The following is a 15,228-nucleotide window of genomic DNA, read 5'->3' as shown; positions in this document are numbered from 1 at the left end:
GCACCTAAAGGACTGATATGAAACCAATAAATTGCTCCGAAATTTTTCAATGGGGAGCGGTATATAAGTATTCTAAATAAATAATAAATAAATATTAGTAGGAAGCATGGCCAGTGTGCATGTTGGCCACCATGAAGCAGGATTAGACCACACATTCACAATGCCACTTTTATGCATTCATTACCATTGGATAGTGCACGCTGGAATATTCTCCCCACTCTTCACACACCCCCCAAATAAAATCCATACCATGGGATCTACCCAATTGTATCTTACTGAGGGCAGTCAGATCAGATTTTTATTATGCGATCACAGACCCAATAAAAGCAATACCAACAATCATTAATTTTAAACCATAAAATCACAGTCTTTTGTTCAACAGGCTAAAAGAGTTATTTAAAACATACACATATTTAAAATATATAGGCATAGTTAGTAAAATTGGGAAAGTGGGCCCCATGCTGCAGGTTGGGAATCCGAGGTGGATCCTGGGTCTGGACTGAGGGCAGTCAATTTACTCCTATTTTTCCCTCTCAAAAAAAATCATATCATGGGATCTTTCGAATTGTACCTTACTGAGGTCAATCGCCTCATTAACAACAACCATCCAATTTTTTCTGCATAAATCTATTGGTTTGTGGGGGGGGGGGGGGTAGGTGGGTTACATTGTTTTAACGTTTACCATGATTAACCAAATTAATGAAATTCTTGATTGGTCTATTAACACATTCTTGGATCATTTAGAAGTATGTCCTGTGGTACAAGCAAAGGTTTCCCCTTTTATTTTTATTTTTTTTAAAAGCATAATTTTTGTAGGCGCTCCAGTATTTCCTAGAATCTGTACTACATATTTGCTTAATTCCAGCTGGTCCCACTGAAAGAAGTTGTCTCTGCGCATATGTGCCATGGCCCTTGAAAATTAGGTTTGGGTAGTATTTCTCTATTGTAATCTTGTGCTGCCTGTGCTTCTAAAATGACTGTGCTACATTTGTTGATGTCCAATCAATTGTTGGCACAACAGCTTTAAAACATTCTGCATGTTCTCCTATTCCAGCATATCAATTCTGCACTTCATCCTGTCACCCAAGCTAGATCACGATTGTTACTTTGAGAAAAGACAGGAAAATACTACCCAATGAATGAAGCTTCGTTTCTCTCTGAAATTGCTGGTTATGTCTGTAACCTTCCCCCCCAAGTGACAGTTCTCATGACATTTTACTATTAAAGAATCAGGATGAAGAATTTTATTATTTTCTTATGATTTAAAATGCAGGACTCTCTAGTCAAAGACTTCTGTTTATTACAGGACAAAATAACATCTTGACAACAATTTTTTAATCATCTAGAAAGCCAAATTCTGTCATTCCTTTGTGAGCAAACGAATGTATGCAACTTGTACATGTGTTTTGTTACTTGATCAAATAAATATTTGAAATTGTGATTGTCTGTACCCAGATTTTAGTAGGCGCTAGCAGAAGAAGTGACACTGTATTTTCAAGGTAATAAGCACAAAAGACCAGGATTCTTAAAAAACATGTAGCTATTTCGGCATGCCCAAGAATTGCCCCTTCCCCCATGCTGTATGATGAAACTTTTTGAAACTCAGTTTCAAAAGCAGTTTGTGATATGATGTGGTGGAGGGTCAACGGTTCAAGAAAAAATGGCAAAGGCCCCAACTGAGCATGTGTATGTCCTAATGCAGGCGGTTTGTTGTTTCTAAATAGTACCCAGGACTGCCATGCTTTATCTTCTTCTGAGGCCTTCTTGAAGAAAAAATGCCCATACAAAATATCTTTGATCTAAGTTTGACCTGGAAGCAATATCCAACATAGGGTAGTATACAAACTTTAAAATGGAGAGCTGTTTACAAGGCAATAGCTGCATTAAATCAGGAGTATTGAACTTCTTTCAGCCAGAGGGCTGAATTACATTTTGGAGAAGCTCTCAGGGTCTGCATCCTAGTGCTAGGTGGGGCCAAACACAACATACCAAAAGTACCAGCATATCTTAGCCTGAGGAGAGGCATTATAAACCTTTTAGAGTGGGGGGGGGGAATGCACAAAATCTGAGAAGCCACACAGTTATTGGTGGTCAGTGGAAAGGGGGCATAGCCAACTAGGGAATGGCAGAGGCCTGGATTGAGACCCCAGGAGGGCTGGATTTGGCCCCTCGACCTGAGATTCTGCTCTCCTGTCTTAAATTATCTTTTCAAATTTATACTGACGTCACAGTGATACTAAGGGCTCATCTACACCAAGAGGAGACTTCAATTCAGTATTGCAGGGAATATAAATGCATTCTCAGAATGGGAGGAAAAAACCCTTTTATTAATAATTGTAAGAGTTTCCTCTCATTAGGGAATCAACATAGGTTCTGGGAAATGATGTGGGGACGGAGGAATCAACAATAGATAGTTCTTAGGTGTGACCTAAACCATGAAATTCTTACCTTAGTGGTATGTGACATCTCACCTACCTGAAAATGTAAATCCACCTAATGACCTTCACGACTGGCCACCTGTTTCTATAATAGAACTTTGCGAGGGTTCTCACCAACTTGAGAGAGTTCTACCCTTAAAGGTGGCCTGAAAATCATTTTAAAGACTAAATAGATAATAGATAGATAGATAGATAGATAGATAGATAGATAGATAGATAGATAAATAAGGATTCCAGTTCAACTCTTCAGATAGGCAAAGCACCAGGTGAAGGGATTGTTTTCTCCACTCACATGGTGGGGAATGCTAATTGGTGGGCTATTTCCATGGGTCCTGGGGTCATTTTCCCCACAGAACCCACTGGGGGCCACACTCCTGCTCCCCTGATGAATATGACACTGAATTCAGTGGTTCAGCAGCAAAAAAGGGGCTGATCTTTCCCTTTTTTGCTGCTGCTCTGCCTGATTATTTTCTTTAACTCAATGAAAAATCATTGAGCTGCTATACCACCAAAAGTTGGTGGCAGCGGGGGAGGCATTAGAGGGATGCAAAAAAGTCTGTGGGTATATGTGTCCCACAGGCTGTATTGCCCACCTCTGATTTAGATAATAAATAAAATCTCTTTACAGGCAACAGAAAACAAGACAATGCAGACTGTGAATGGGCCATTACTTCATTAATGTGACTTGCAAACAGGTGGAGGAATGCAGTGTTATCAACATAAGCAGCAATATATAAGTACTTCTCTTAGTTTTCTGGGTGGCACAGGAAATCTGTGTGTTATAAAAGCCCCTGAAATGAATCTCTATATCCGTGTCCCTAACCCTTTCCTCAAGATCTTAATAGGATTCTTCAAGATCTTAATATGACCCTGTGCAAATAGCCCACTCACTTACCTCAGATTCTGGAGTCAGGGGGCCTTGCTAGACGAGGCCTTAGCGCGCTTTGAGACCCGGTTTCCCTGCTGTGCGTCCAAATGACGCACAGGGGAATCTGGGCTCAGGCCGCACTGAAGCCTGCCTTAACGCACCATAAGCGAATTTGCCTGAGGCCGGGGCTGCGGAACGTCTAGCAAGGTCCGTGGCTTTTTGCGGCTACTCGCTTACTCGCAAGTAGCTGGGAAAAGCCACGGACTGGGCATAGCACTCTACGCTGTGCCCATCGGGCCAGGGGGATCCCGGGGGGGAGATAGGGGGGGAAGGCCGGACCGGCAGGAGAGGGAGATGGCGGAGGACGACACGGGACAGGGAGGGAGATGGCGGAGGACGACACAGGACAGGGAGGGAGAGGGAGGACGGGCGACATGGGACAGGGAGGGAGAGGGAGGACGGGCGACACGGGGGATGGCGGAGGGCGACACGGGGGACGGGGAGGGAGGGCGGGGAAAGAGTGGACAGGAGGCATGGGAAGGGATCAGGACCGGATGGGGGGGTTAAGTAAAAAAAAACCTTACCTTGTCCGGAGTCTTCTGGGCGCACGTGGCCCCTTTAAAAAAAAAAAAAGGCCGACGCTGCAGGGCTTCCGTAGTCCCTGCGCGTCAGCCGTCTAGGAGGCTGGGTGGCGCGCGCTACAGTTAGCGCGCCGTCGCCCCGCCTCCCTGCCGGCTTATCTGGCCGGGTCTAGCAAGGCCCAGGGTTGCCTTGCCTCATATATTCACTTGAACTCCCTGGGACACATTTGGTAAAGTATCTAATTGGCTTGATGCAGTATGGGTTGTTTTGGCAGATCCACACAGCCCATAATTTTTTGCTTGATAAATAAGCTCATCCAGAATGTGTTGAATATAATGCCTATAGCAAGGATGCAAGCAAACTGTTCTTGTTGTCCGAGAAAATCTTACAGATATTGAGGAAGACTATGCAAACAGAGGACTGTAGGGTTGCACCTATGTAGTGGCTGTACCTAGGGATGCCAGCTGGCATGGCTTCACTCAGATGGACACAGTATGTCCATCTCTGATAAATGACTAAGTTGCCTTGAAGGCTTTTCTGTATCAAACTAAAAGCTATTCCATCCTGTACAAATTGGGTACTTTCACTATTAACTAATAATCAACAATTGCAACTAACTTAAATAATTACGCTCCTTCCAGGCAAAGCAGCTCCAATTAACCTTTTCCATCACAATCACTGTCTTCATATTCCACTGTCAATCCATTGTCACATCCATTGACTTGGCAGTTACCAAAAGCAAGGTTGAACAAGGCAAGCCATTTTGTTTGCGTGCACTGCGCAACATTGAACATCCTGTTAGGCACTAACACCTAATCATTTTCACAAGTCATTCAGGAGCTGGAGTCATATCAGATATTTTTGGTCAGTCCATCTTATCTTTCAGATACCAACCTCAATCTTCAGCATTGGCGAAGAATTGCATTGACCTTCACTGTAGGATTTGGAAGTATGTGCAAAGGCTGTGATGTTTCATGGCTGTTGTTGTTGGAGTCAAAAGTTCAGGCATGACAAAGGATTTTGAACAACCACAGTCATGTGATAACCCATACCACAGAATGTAGTCATTGGGTGGTCTACATTGGGGGGATTGCATTGTCTGCAGCTAGAAAAACAGAAAGACTCTTTTTGTTTCACTTCATTGTACAATGAGCAAAAACCAGTTGAAGGGAGAGTATCAATGAAGTATCTTGGTGTGGAATTACGATGCAACTGTACCACTAAACCAAGCTGTAGAGGAGCTATTATAGCTCGTGACTGCATTGTTTGCATGATGCTTTCTCACACTGAACCAATATTTTTGAACACATCCTTTCCTACAAAGAACTTCATACATAAAAGCTTCAGACTGTTTGGTGGATATCCACTCAAGCGCTTGTTCTTCAGTGAGGTCATTTAGACTGGTGTCTAATTGATGTCACTTCTGATGTCATAGATAGATAAGAGTGACTTGAAAAGTATAAACACTTATATGACAGATTCAGCAATATTCAAATATAATGACATGCTAACCAGCATTTATAGCATTTGACAGCAACTTGGTGATGATACCTGCAACTATCTACTCTTCACTATAAGGATTGGACACCATTTTATAATTTCTTGGGATTGAAAGATCTACAGTTTTCCATAAATTACTCAAAACAACAATAGTGAACGCCATGAGGTATCAGCCATGCTCTGTTCTTTAAATATACCTGCAGATTAATACACAACCGCCATTTTGAAATGCTAATTTGAGTGAGTTGACGTGCTTTGATTTTGTCAGATTTTGTTAATCAGCTATCATTTCTGAGTGGGAAAGACTTTCAATTGTTTCTGTTACAATTTTGCCCGTGTTCAACGCTCCCCCCCATGTCTTTTCTAGACTACAAGTCTGTTGTCCAACAAGTCTGTTGTCATCAGATACAAAACCACAAAACAGACTCTTCCAATAGCAAGCTTCCACCACTCCAATTATTAATGCCATTTCCTTTAAGTGAACATAAGCCATCTCCTCCAGTACTCTCATGAAGTATAGCATTTATGCACTGTATTTCTTCATTTGTACACTCCCTTCAGGAAGAATCATTTTAAAAAGCACTTTAATCTGTGTTGGTGTCAGTAACTGTGATCAGCACTGGGTGCTTATGGATCTTCAGTCTGTGGGGAAATCACAGGCATGAACCACCGTGCTTCTCCCAGGACCCTGACCCAAAACTCCCTCTATGTTTCTTACTCCACATGATCCTCTGACCTAGGGCTACCTAGGATGAACGCACTCTCCACCATGTCTCTTATATAACAAATAAGCAAGAACAGCTAAAGTCTGTACCAGCTTTCTGCTTGTTTGACCTAGTTTGGGTAATTTTCTTAATCCTATCACTACAGTTGAATAAAAAGCTTACAGTAGCAATACTTGCTCAGCTGTTCCTATTTGGCAGCTGATGATTCCCATAAGATTAAGCATTGCATTTAATCAAATACTCTAATAATAACTTCTGGTTTGATTCAGCCAGACTAGGTAGCAATTCCTAATGGTTTTTTCACAGATTTGGTTACGCTCTATCATATACACACACACACACACACACACACACACAGGGTCACTTCAAAAGGGTTTTGTAGACTTCTGATTTGCTTACATTAATAGTTTTAGTTTTATCAAGGAGGAAAAAATATTGTTTTCAGGTATGTAAAAACTCTGAACTTGTAATAGCAGGGAAGTATTTGAACATTCAGGGACAGACTTCACTGCCTTCATCACGGAGTGAAGGAGACGAACTTACAATATGCATTCTGTGGGTTGAAATTTCAAAGTTCCTACTTGATAGATGACTGGAGAGATGAAGGAAGATTTCAGTGTGTTTAAAATCTTTACCAGCTTCTCGTCCATGTTTGTTGCTCATTTTGTCATTCTCTGTTAGCATGGTAGGATCTCAGACACTCATGCCCTCTTGAAGATCAGGCCTGGAGTTCCTCCTCTGAGAGTGGAGGCGGGCTTTGCTGGCATGTACTCAGACCACCTCCCTTTTCTCTGTCCAAGAACAGCCAGATATCGACACCTCTCATAATTTTGAGATAAGCCCAGGTGTTGCTAATGATGCCACAGAGTAGTGTGGCACCTAATATGTCATGTTGTTGATGTTGTGGTGCTATGCCCCATTAGTAGCTACATCCAGATTTTGGAATCTCCTGCCCTGTAAGTTTTTCCTCACACCTTCCCTGAGGGTCTCCCACTGCATATGAAAACCTTCATTTTCAGGAAGGCCTTGGGTTGTTAGGGATTTTAGTGAGCTTTGGTTGCAAGTTTTTAATGTTCTCATGGTTTTTGCTGCTCTGTTTCTTCATCTAAGTAATTCGTGTTTTATTGTATCTTGATTTATTCCCTTTCTCTTATGGGGACATAAGATAATGGCAGGACAAAAGGAGAGAGGATTGGACACAAGAACCCAAGTGTCTAGAAATCAAGTCCAAAGTTAAGCAAGGTTGGGGATCAAGAGAGGAGACATATTTGGTACAAATTCAGTCCACTGGGCAAAGCAATGGGTGAGAGTAAGTAGAGAATGAGATAACAGTTCTGAAAGTGCCATGAAAGTTAGGGGCCGTTCCTTTTACCAGTCACACATTTTCCAGGGCTCCCCAAAGCAGCAGGAGAAAACAAGTAGTTGAGAATATAGATTCCGCAACACCAGGCTTCAACCTTTTTTCTTGCTATGCTTATCATAGTTGGGCACCTGTTAAGGGCCCACATTCCAGCAGAGGCCCACTGACAAGAGCCCCTTGGCATAGCTCCTCCTCGCCATTGCAACCTACGTGTTCATCTGCCTATCACTATAGCCCAGACAATGGTGGTGGTGCAGAGAAGAAGAAATAAACGCCACTGCTTGTTTGCTTATTGAATTTCTGCCTTGCAAGTCAGCAGATGATAGCAATGATGAGGCAAAGGAAAAAGATCCTCCACAGCTGGTGAGAGCGGTGCTGTAAAGGTAAATTCACTGAGGGAGGGGGACCATCGAGGGTGTCTTGCCTCCAAACCCTGGAGCCTCTCTGATTGGAACACTGGCGAGCTCTCTGCAATCCTTTTCTGCTCTGGAGCAGGTACTGTTGGGCAATAGCTTAATTAGGATTACCCCCATTTCCATAAAACTGCAAGCTTTTAAATTCTTTAGAACTGCAAATTTGTGTGGAATTTAATTTGGTCCTAATAAAGGTATTGCCCAACTGTGGATCTCCCCCCACCCCCAATGGATCAGTGTGGCTATCTTTGTTCTTTGTATAACTTTGTGGATTTTGTGATGGATTTTAAGTGGCTTCTAAAAGAGCCTACAACAATCTTGGTTGGAAAGTGGATGTGAAGAAAGAAAAAAAGAAAAAAAGAAAGAAAGAAAGAAAGAAAGAATATATTTGTTCAGGGAAACAGACAGCAACAGTACTGAAACAAAAGGAAAATAAAAATTCACTGGCATGCGCAAGCTACCCTGATTAACATGAACTGAAAATCTGTCTTTAATCCCTAGTGTGTTGTAGACATCTACAATTGTCCTTCTGATGAAACAACTAAATTGTAACAATTAAAGAGACCAGGTTTGGAGTGTTAAGTTAATTTTAAAAAAAGAGTGTTGAATGAATTAAATTGCTGCCAGCTACAATCTTTTAACCCAGGTTTCAAATGAAAGAATTGAGAACCTAGCTATAAAAAGGACTTAAAATAGGTGTTTCTAAAGAACCTGCTGACAGGATAAGTACGGTGCTTCAAATAAGCCATTCCATAAAACTGCCCATTAAACATCATCTTTTGCTTAAGTGTGGCTATTGTGGAAGTGTTCCTTTGTGAACAAAATTGAACTTTGTACCACAATCAAATTTCACTGACGCCATTTGAATAGTATTCTATTGGAGTATTTGTTAATGGAGTACCAAGTGCTTGTGTTACTTTTAGAGTTGTGGGTATAAGTATCAGATGGTTTGGCTTGCCTAATGTTGCAATAGCTTTAAGGAAGCATTGTAATCTTGAATTTATGCTGGGGCAGCCCCACCCCCTCACTTTTTTAAAAAGTTCACAGTTAAACTATAAGGAGATTATAGTATAGCAATATTTATACTTCTATATCTCCATATTTTCCATGGTGGTGTCCTTTCAGTCTTCTAGAGAAGGTTTTGCTTCATTATCATATAGTGTATCAAATACTCTTGTTATGCTGAACATGGAAGGCAAGGCTTACAAAAAAAATGTGCATTTTAACTTTATTGAAATATACAGCTTTTTTCACATTTCCATATAGTTTAGTCAGGTGACTTCTCAACTTGCTTCTAAAACTTGCTTATTTTAGTTCCCTAGTTAAGGCTACTGTGGAAGATTGCTCGCCACATCCGAGAGAATGCCTGCCAAAACCAGTTCATACTGGTTCTTTTCCCGGGGTGCAGTCTATTGGGAATTTCTCCTGTTAAAATGAGTGAGGATTGTGCAAGAACATTACTGCTTAGGAAACTCATTAGAAAGTGCTCTCAAAAGGATGAGAAAGACAAAAGTTTCTTAGGTTCATGCTGAAGACTCTATCAGCCAACTTCAGGGACCAGTTATGGTAAGGAGTGGTAATTTCTGGTCCTTCCAACTTTCACTGAAGGACAGTAACTGTTAAAAGTACAACCTTCAGTTTCATGTAGTTGAATCGTTACATAATCGTGAGATAGAAAATTTCATCAGATTTGTTTACTTGTCTTTTACAGTGTTTTATAGCTAAGCCTCTATTTCTTTTTCAGAAAATAAGTCAACCCCAAGTTCAAATTACTTCAACCTTGTCTGAGTGTAACACTTTTCACCAGAGGAATTGCTTAAAAGTTACTGTTTGCAGGTAAGACCATCTTGTCTTAAGCTTTTCTACCACTTCTCTGTTCCTGACTTTGATTGCCGCCATTTGATAGCTATGTCAGAGGTCTATTGCGTCCTATAGGAATGGATGGTGATATAGAATCATAGAATCATAGAATAGTAGAGTTGGAAGGGGCCTAAAAGGCCATCGAGTCCAACCCCCTGCTCAATGCAGGAATCCACTCTACAGCATACTTGACAGATGGTTATCCAGCTGCCTCTTGAATGCCTCTAGTGTGGGAGAGCCCACAACCTCCCTAGGTAACTGGTTCCATTGTCGTACTGCTCTAACAGTCAGGAAGTTTTTCCTGATGTCCAGCCGGAATCTGACTTCCTGTAACTTGAGCCCGTTATTCCGTGTCCTGCACTCTTTGATGATGGAGAAGAGATCCTGGCCCTCCTCTGTGTGACAACCTATATATAAAGAGTGTGTGTCCATTCACTGGACCCATTTCAGGTGGGATGACATCCACTACTACTAACCCATTCCCCATTATGGAATCAGTCCCAGTGAATGCCATCATAGTTTAAAGTTGGGAAATCTTCATTCTCTGCTTATGATGCATGTTTCATCAGCTTCTGACATGTTTACTTAAATGGGAATCCATACAAACACTCTGTTCCTCTACTTAATTACAACTAGTATTTGTCTGTCTTCCTACTTCAGGGTGCCTTCATACTACCCATCATGAACAGCAGTAGCTTATTCAAGTGATAATGTACTTCATCTCAGTAGGGTCTGATGCACCCAGGCGAACAAATGTATTTTCTCTCCAGTATGCTAGGAGGCGGGGGAATACTTTATTGCTAGATAGACTATTGCTATTCTTGAGGGTAGATGCAGGTTTATTTATTTTGACGGTTTCTATGGCATCCTTCATTAAAAACTCCCAGGGCAGCACACAGTGAAACAATAAAAACAATACATATTTAAAAAACTACAAGCATAAAACAACAGAATCAGTAATTAAAACAAAACTAACATTCAGCAGAACAGAAAACCACACTCAGTGGAACTAAAATTACATGTCGAAATGTCCAGGCAAGTGAATAGGTCTTTGCCTATGTGCTGAAATGACATTAAAGTTGGTGCCAGGCAAGCCTCCCTGGGGAGAACATTCCATGGACAGGGTGCCATGACTGAAAAAGTCCTGTCCCTCATCCCAGCCTACCAGACATCAAATGTCAGGGGGAGAGGGGGTGGAAACAGAATAGGCCCTCAGTTGATGACTGCACAGTATGGACAGGGTTCAGTGGTACACCTCAGTCAAACCCAGAGTTGGGCCCTTGGTTCCAACTTGTTCAATCCTAACCAAATTCAGAGAAAACCACCTTCCTTTGGCTGCTGTCTTCTTCCAGTTGTCCCTCTTCAGCTCTGTTCATAGGCCCCTGAGTGTTCCAGAAACGAAGCACCTTATCAGAATGGCTTCTTTTAGGCAGATAAAGCAGGACATCTGTCACAGTCTGTGGATTTAAAACTGGGTTAAGTCTGATCAAATGTGAATTATGCTTTGTGTGTTCGGGTAGATTAATACTTGGTAAAAGTGTAATTAAGCAGTACATTTTATTCCTAGATACCAGCAAGAATTTGAGAGTTTCCATAGCTTTTGGTAAATAAACCACAGGTAATCCTTTGTAGAATCAGAAAGTCTGTTATCTATTCGAGACTGTTATCTGCCATGCCCAGGGACCATTCATTCCTAAAAAATATGCCATCTTTGCACGATTGTCCAGTGTTTTAAGTAGGAGTATTTAGCATCTTTATGAAGGAGGGTTTGTTAATGGCTGAAAAAACAAGTACCCCCAAGAACTATGTGGCCTGTTTTTAGGCACTGATATCCTGAAGCTCAATTCCGACAAGATGGAGGTGCTATTGGTAGGTATTTCAGCTCTTCTGAATGGTTGTGTTCAGTCTGTTCTGGATAGGGTTGCACAGATCTGCAAGGATAAGATTCTCATCCAGCTTTGTCGCTGGAGGCTCAAGTGGCTTCTTGTTACATGGGGTGCCTTTCACCAGCTTTACCTGGTGCATCAACTGTGATCTCTTCTAAACAGAGACAGCCTTGTCATGGTTATTTACTCCAAGGGTAAACAAGCTGGTGCCCTCCAAATGTTTTGGACTACAATATCTGTGGTGTTGCCTGTAAGGGTGGCACAGGCACTGAGCAGATAGATAAAATATGGTTGGCTTCTGGTTTGGGGATAAATTTCCATTACCTGGCTGTTCCTGAAATATCTGCCTGCCTTGGACCTGATAAATCACATGATCTTCCAGTGTTCCATGCACTTACAGGATGTGATACTGTATCAACATTTGCTAGGCATGGAAAGATAACATAAAATGCTGTGCCAGAGCTTACTGTTGCACTGCTAAGTTTGGCATGTGTCCCACATAACATTCCAGTATAAATTATGTGTACCATTAAGAATTTCATCATTCTGCTCTGTGATGAAATAAGCATGTACTGATGTGAACAAGGCCAGAGAGAAGCTCTTTATAAAGAGGAAACCTATGGAAAGAATTCCACCAACACGAGCTGCTCTTGAGCAGCACGTAAGGAGATGAGACTATGAGAGGTGTTGTATCTGGGTTCAGACATTGTTTCCATGGCCTGCCTTTCCTTTCCCAACTGCAGAGGCTGGATTTACATGAATGAGGGACTGTATGAACCCCTCTGGACAATGTTCTCTGAATAATCCCAGACTCGCTGTAAGATGCTTTGCTGAGGCCCTGCATGAAGCAATGTCAGAAGTGGTGCAAATGAAAAAAGGCTAACCTTCCTTGCACTGCACTGTGCCCTTGCAGTGCTCCTGTAATTGTTGGATAACCTGGAACAATCTTGCTTATTATGGATGCTTTGTTAGTTTTTAATTTAATATCATTTTAACAGTATATGATCAAATTTCTACTTGATTTAAGTACATAAGAAGAGCCCTGCTTGTCCAGTGGCCAAGCAATTGCCTGTGGGAGGTCCACAAGTAGGGAATGAGTGCAACAGCTCCTCCCACTCGTGTTCCCCAGCAACTGGTATATAGAGGCCTACTGCCTCTGATACTGGAGTAATACATAATCATCATGACTAGTGCCCATTGATAGCTTTATCCTCCATGAATTTGTCTAATCTTCTTTTAAAGCCATCCAAGTTGTTGGCCATCACTACATCTTGTGCTAGTGAATTATGTAATTGAACTAGGTGCTATTGGAGGAAGGTGCTACCTTTTATCTGTCAAAAATCTCCCACCGCTCAATTTCAGGGTCTTGTATTATGGACAAGGGAGAAAAACAGGTTTTTCTACAAACCTGTCCAGTATTATTAGGGAAGTTGTGAAGGGGTGGATGTCTGGATCGCAGGCCTCGTGTGCCTCTCACCAGAATAGGGTGAGTCCGTCCATTCCTAAGTATTATATCCAGTCAACACAGACATATTATTTCAAACGTCTGTGGTCATATCAGGTTGTATACAATGTTAGTCCTACTTAGAGTAGGTCCATTGAAATGAATGGGGGTTAAGCTAGACTAACGTTGGATAAAATCTGTAATATTTTCATATATAAGCTGCTGTGTATTATATTCAGATAGAAACATTTCAGCTAGTTGTGCATGTGCACACATATCACATGCCCCAATATCTACAAATGATCATGTATTCGTTCACATATGGTGTAAATCTGGCACTTTTATGAAAAAGTCCATGATGGTTTTGTACCAGGCAGCTGTTGTTTTATATTTTAAACAGAAAAGCTTATTCCATCATATGTGTCAGTTGATGGGAGCATGTTTTAATTGAATATAAAATGATATTAAAGGACTCCTTATGCTTTTTCTTCAGTTTGGCTTAAGCACTGCTTTTGTAAATTTCCCCCAGTGTGAATCTAAATTATCTTGTGTTAAGGCATAATAAGCAAGGTGCTGGGGCTCGTACGAGAAGGAGAAAAGATTAATGGCAGAAGGTCTATAAATAAGTAACATTGCTATCCATCCCAACAATTGCACAGTATGAAGAATAATTATTATAGACAAGTACTACTGATCCTAATCTGTACTTGCCCTAATTACCGCAGGTGCTAAATGCAATATGTTTTGTTATAATCAGTGTTTCTGTTGATGTTGGCAGTGTTTGTTTCTCCTGATCTGATAAACCAGTCATTTCCTGATCTGGAAAAGATGGCAAACTAAGGCCCCGAATTTCACAGGTGCTGAACACTGGCATCTCTTTTATGAAGCAGCAGCATTGCTTGAGTAAGAAACATGTGTAGTGATCACAGGTCCTTTATTGAGTCTAATTGCAGTTCTAGAAAGGAACGCAAATTGCAAGTTGCCTGGCATTAAAAATGAGCTGAAAGACCATTTTTGCATATGACAAAGTGCCTTCAAACCTCTCGTTATTGTTTCTGTTGTGTGTGAATGTTCTTAATCGAGGATGAAACGTGCAAGAGAGGATTAAACTGGCTATTCAGGTTTTACATTTGCAGTAGACACCAATTGAAAGGGGAAAGTCACATGTATACTCCAACAAATCATTTGACACACACACAAAACCCTGATGAAAATAACTGAAAACTAGCCAGATAGGTGACAGTCTTACATAATAGCAAGGGGATCTCAAATCACAGGTTGGATCACTAAATAATATGATCAATGTCATTTTACATCTGGGGGCCTCTGAAGGTGGGGATAATTGTCAACAGGTAGAGACTTACAGAAAGCTAGGAAGCCACACGGACTGAGTAGTCAGGTATCAAGTTCGACAGAGCCTAGGATAGCTCTGTGAGTAGTACAGGTATTGCTTCAACAAATGACAAAGCCACCATAAATCCTAGCATAGGCCCTGTGTCATAGTGGTAAAATTCTAAGTGCAGGGACTCATCATGACAATCTCCATAGCCACGCCACAAAGGAGAGTCCAAAAATGCAGGCAGGCGTGTTGGTCCGTGTGTGTGTGTGTGTGTGTGTGTGTAATATTTGTGTTTTTTGCAGGTCTTTTGTAAAACTAATGTGTCTTAATCGCCCGTTCAAGACCAAGCCCCCCCCCCCCCGCAAATATGTTGCATTACAACAGGTCAGAACAATACAGTGTGTCTGGGAAAATCCCACCCACCCCACTATTGTGAACTAAGCAGAGAGGGAACAGAGAAGCTGGAGGTAGATGGCAGATGGACATCTTCATCTCTGCTAATCAAAAGGTCCTGGTACTTCGACCCCGGGGGCCTAATTACGCTCACCTTCAGAGTAATTAAAGGAGCAGTGCTCTATATTGGAGCCTTGCACTGACGTTACTGAGTGGCATCCTTGAGTTGTGCTGCCTCGAAGTAGAATTAAGCTCATAGGGGAATAAGCAAATTGGACAGTTGGGTTGTTGATGAAGGAAGTTCAGAGCAATTATCCCTTGGACTCTGTCTGATGCAGGTTGGTGGATGCAGGACTTTCAGCAGCTTTATCCTTCCATCCCCACATGATTAGAAATCAGGATCAGGAAAGTGGTAAAACA

The 15,228-nt window shown here is 41.6% G+C and overlaps 1 protein-coding gene across 4 annotated transcripts in view; it reads left to right on the top strand.

The window, feature by feature from the left end:
• Positions 1-15,228, top strand: part of LOC134401817 (poly(rC)-binding protein 3-like) — a 355,457-nt gene that overhangs the window by 190,916 nt on the left and 149,313 nt on the right. For all 4 annotated transcript variants that reach the window (XM_063131119.1, XM_063131129.1, XM_063131092.1 and 1 more), the window contains exon 4: positions 9,631-9,722. The gene's annotated coding sequence lies outside the window, so the exon portion shown is untranslated. The remainder of the gene's footprint in view (positions 1-9,630; positions 9,723-15,228) is intronic.

Source organism: Elgaria multicarinata, chromosome 1 (genome assembly GCF_023053635.1).
Source record: "Elgaria multicarinata webbii isolate HBS135686 ecotype San Diego chromosome 1, rElgMul1.1.pri, whole genome shotgun sequence".
Lineage (NCBI taxonomy): Eukaryota > Metazoa > Chordata > Lepidosauria > Squamata > Anguidae > Elgaria > Elgaria multicarinata.
Note: the sequence above shows the minus strand (reverse complement) of the source record. Positions and strands in the feature narration are given on the sequence as shown.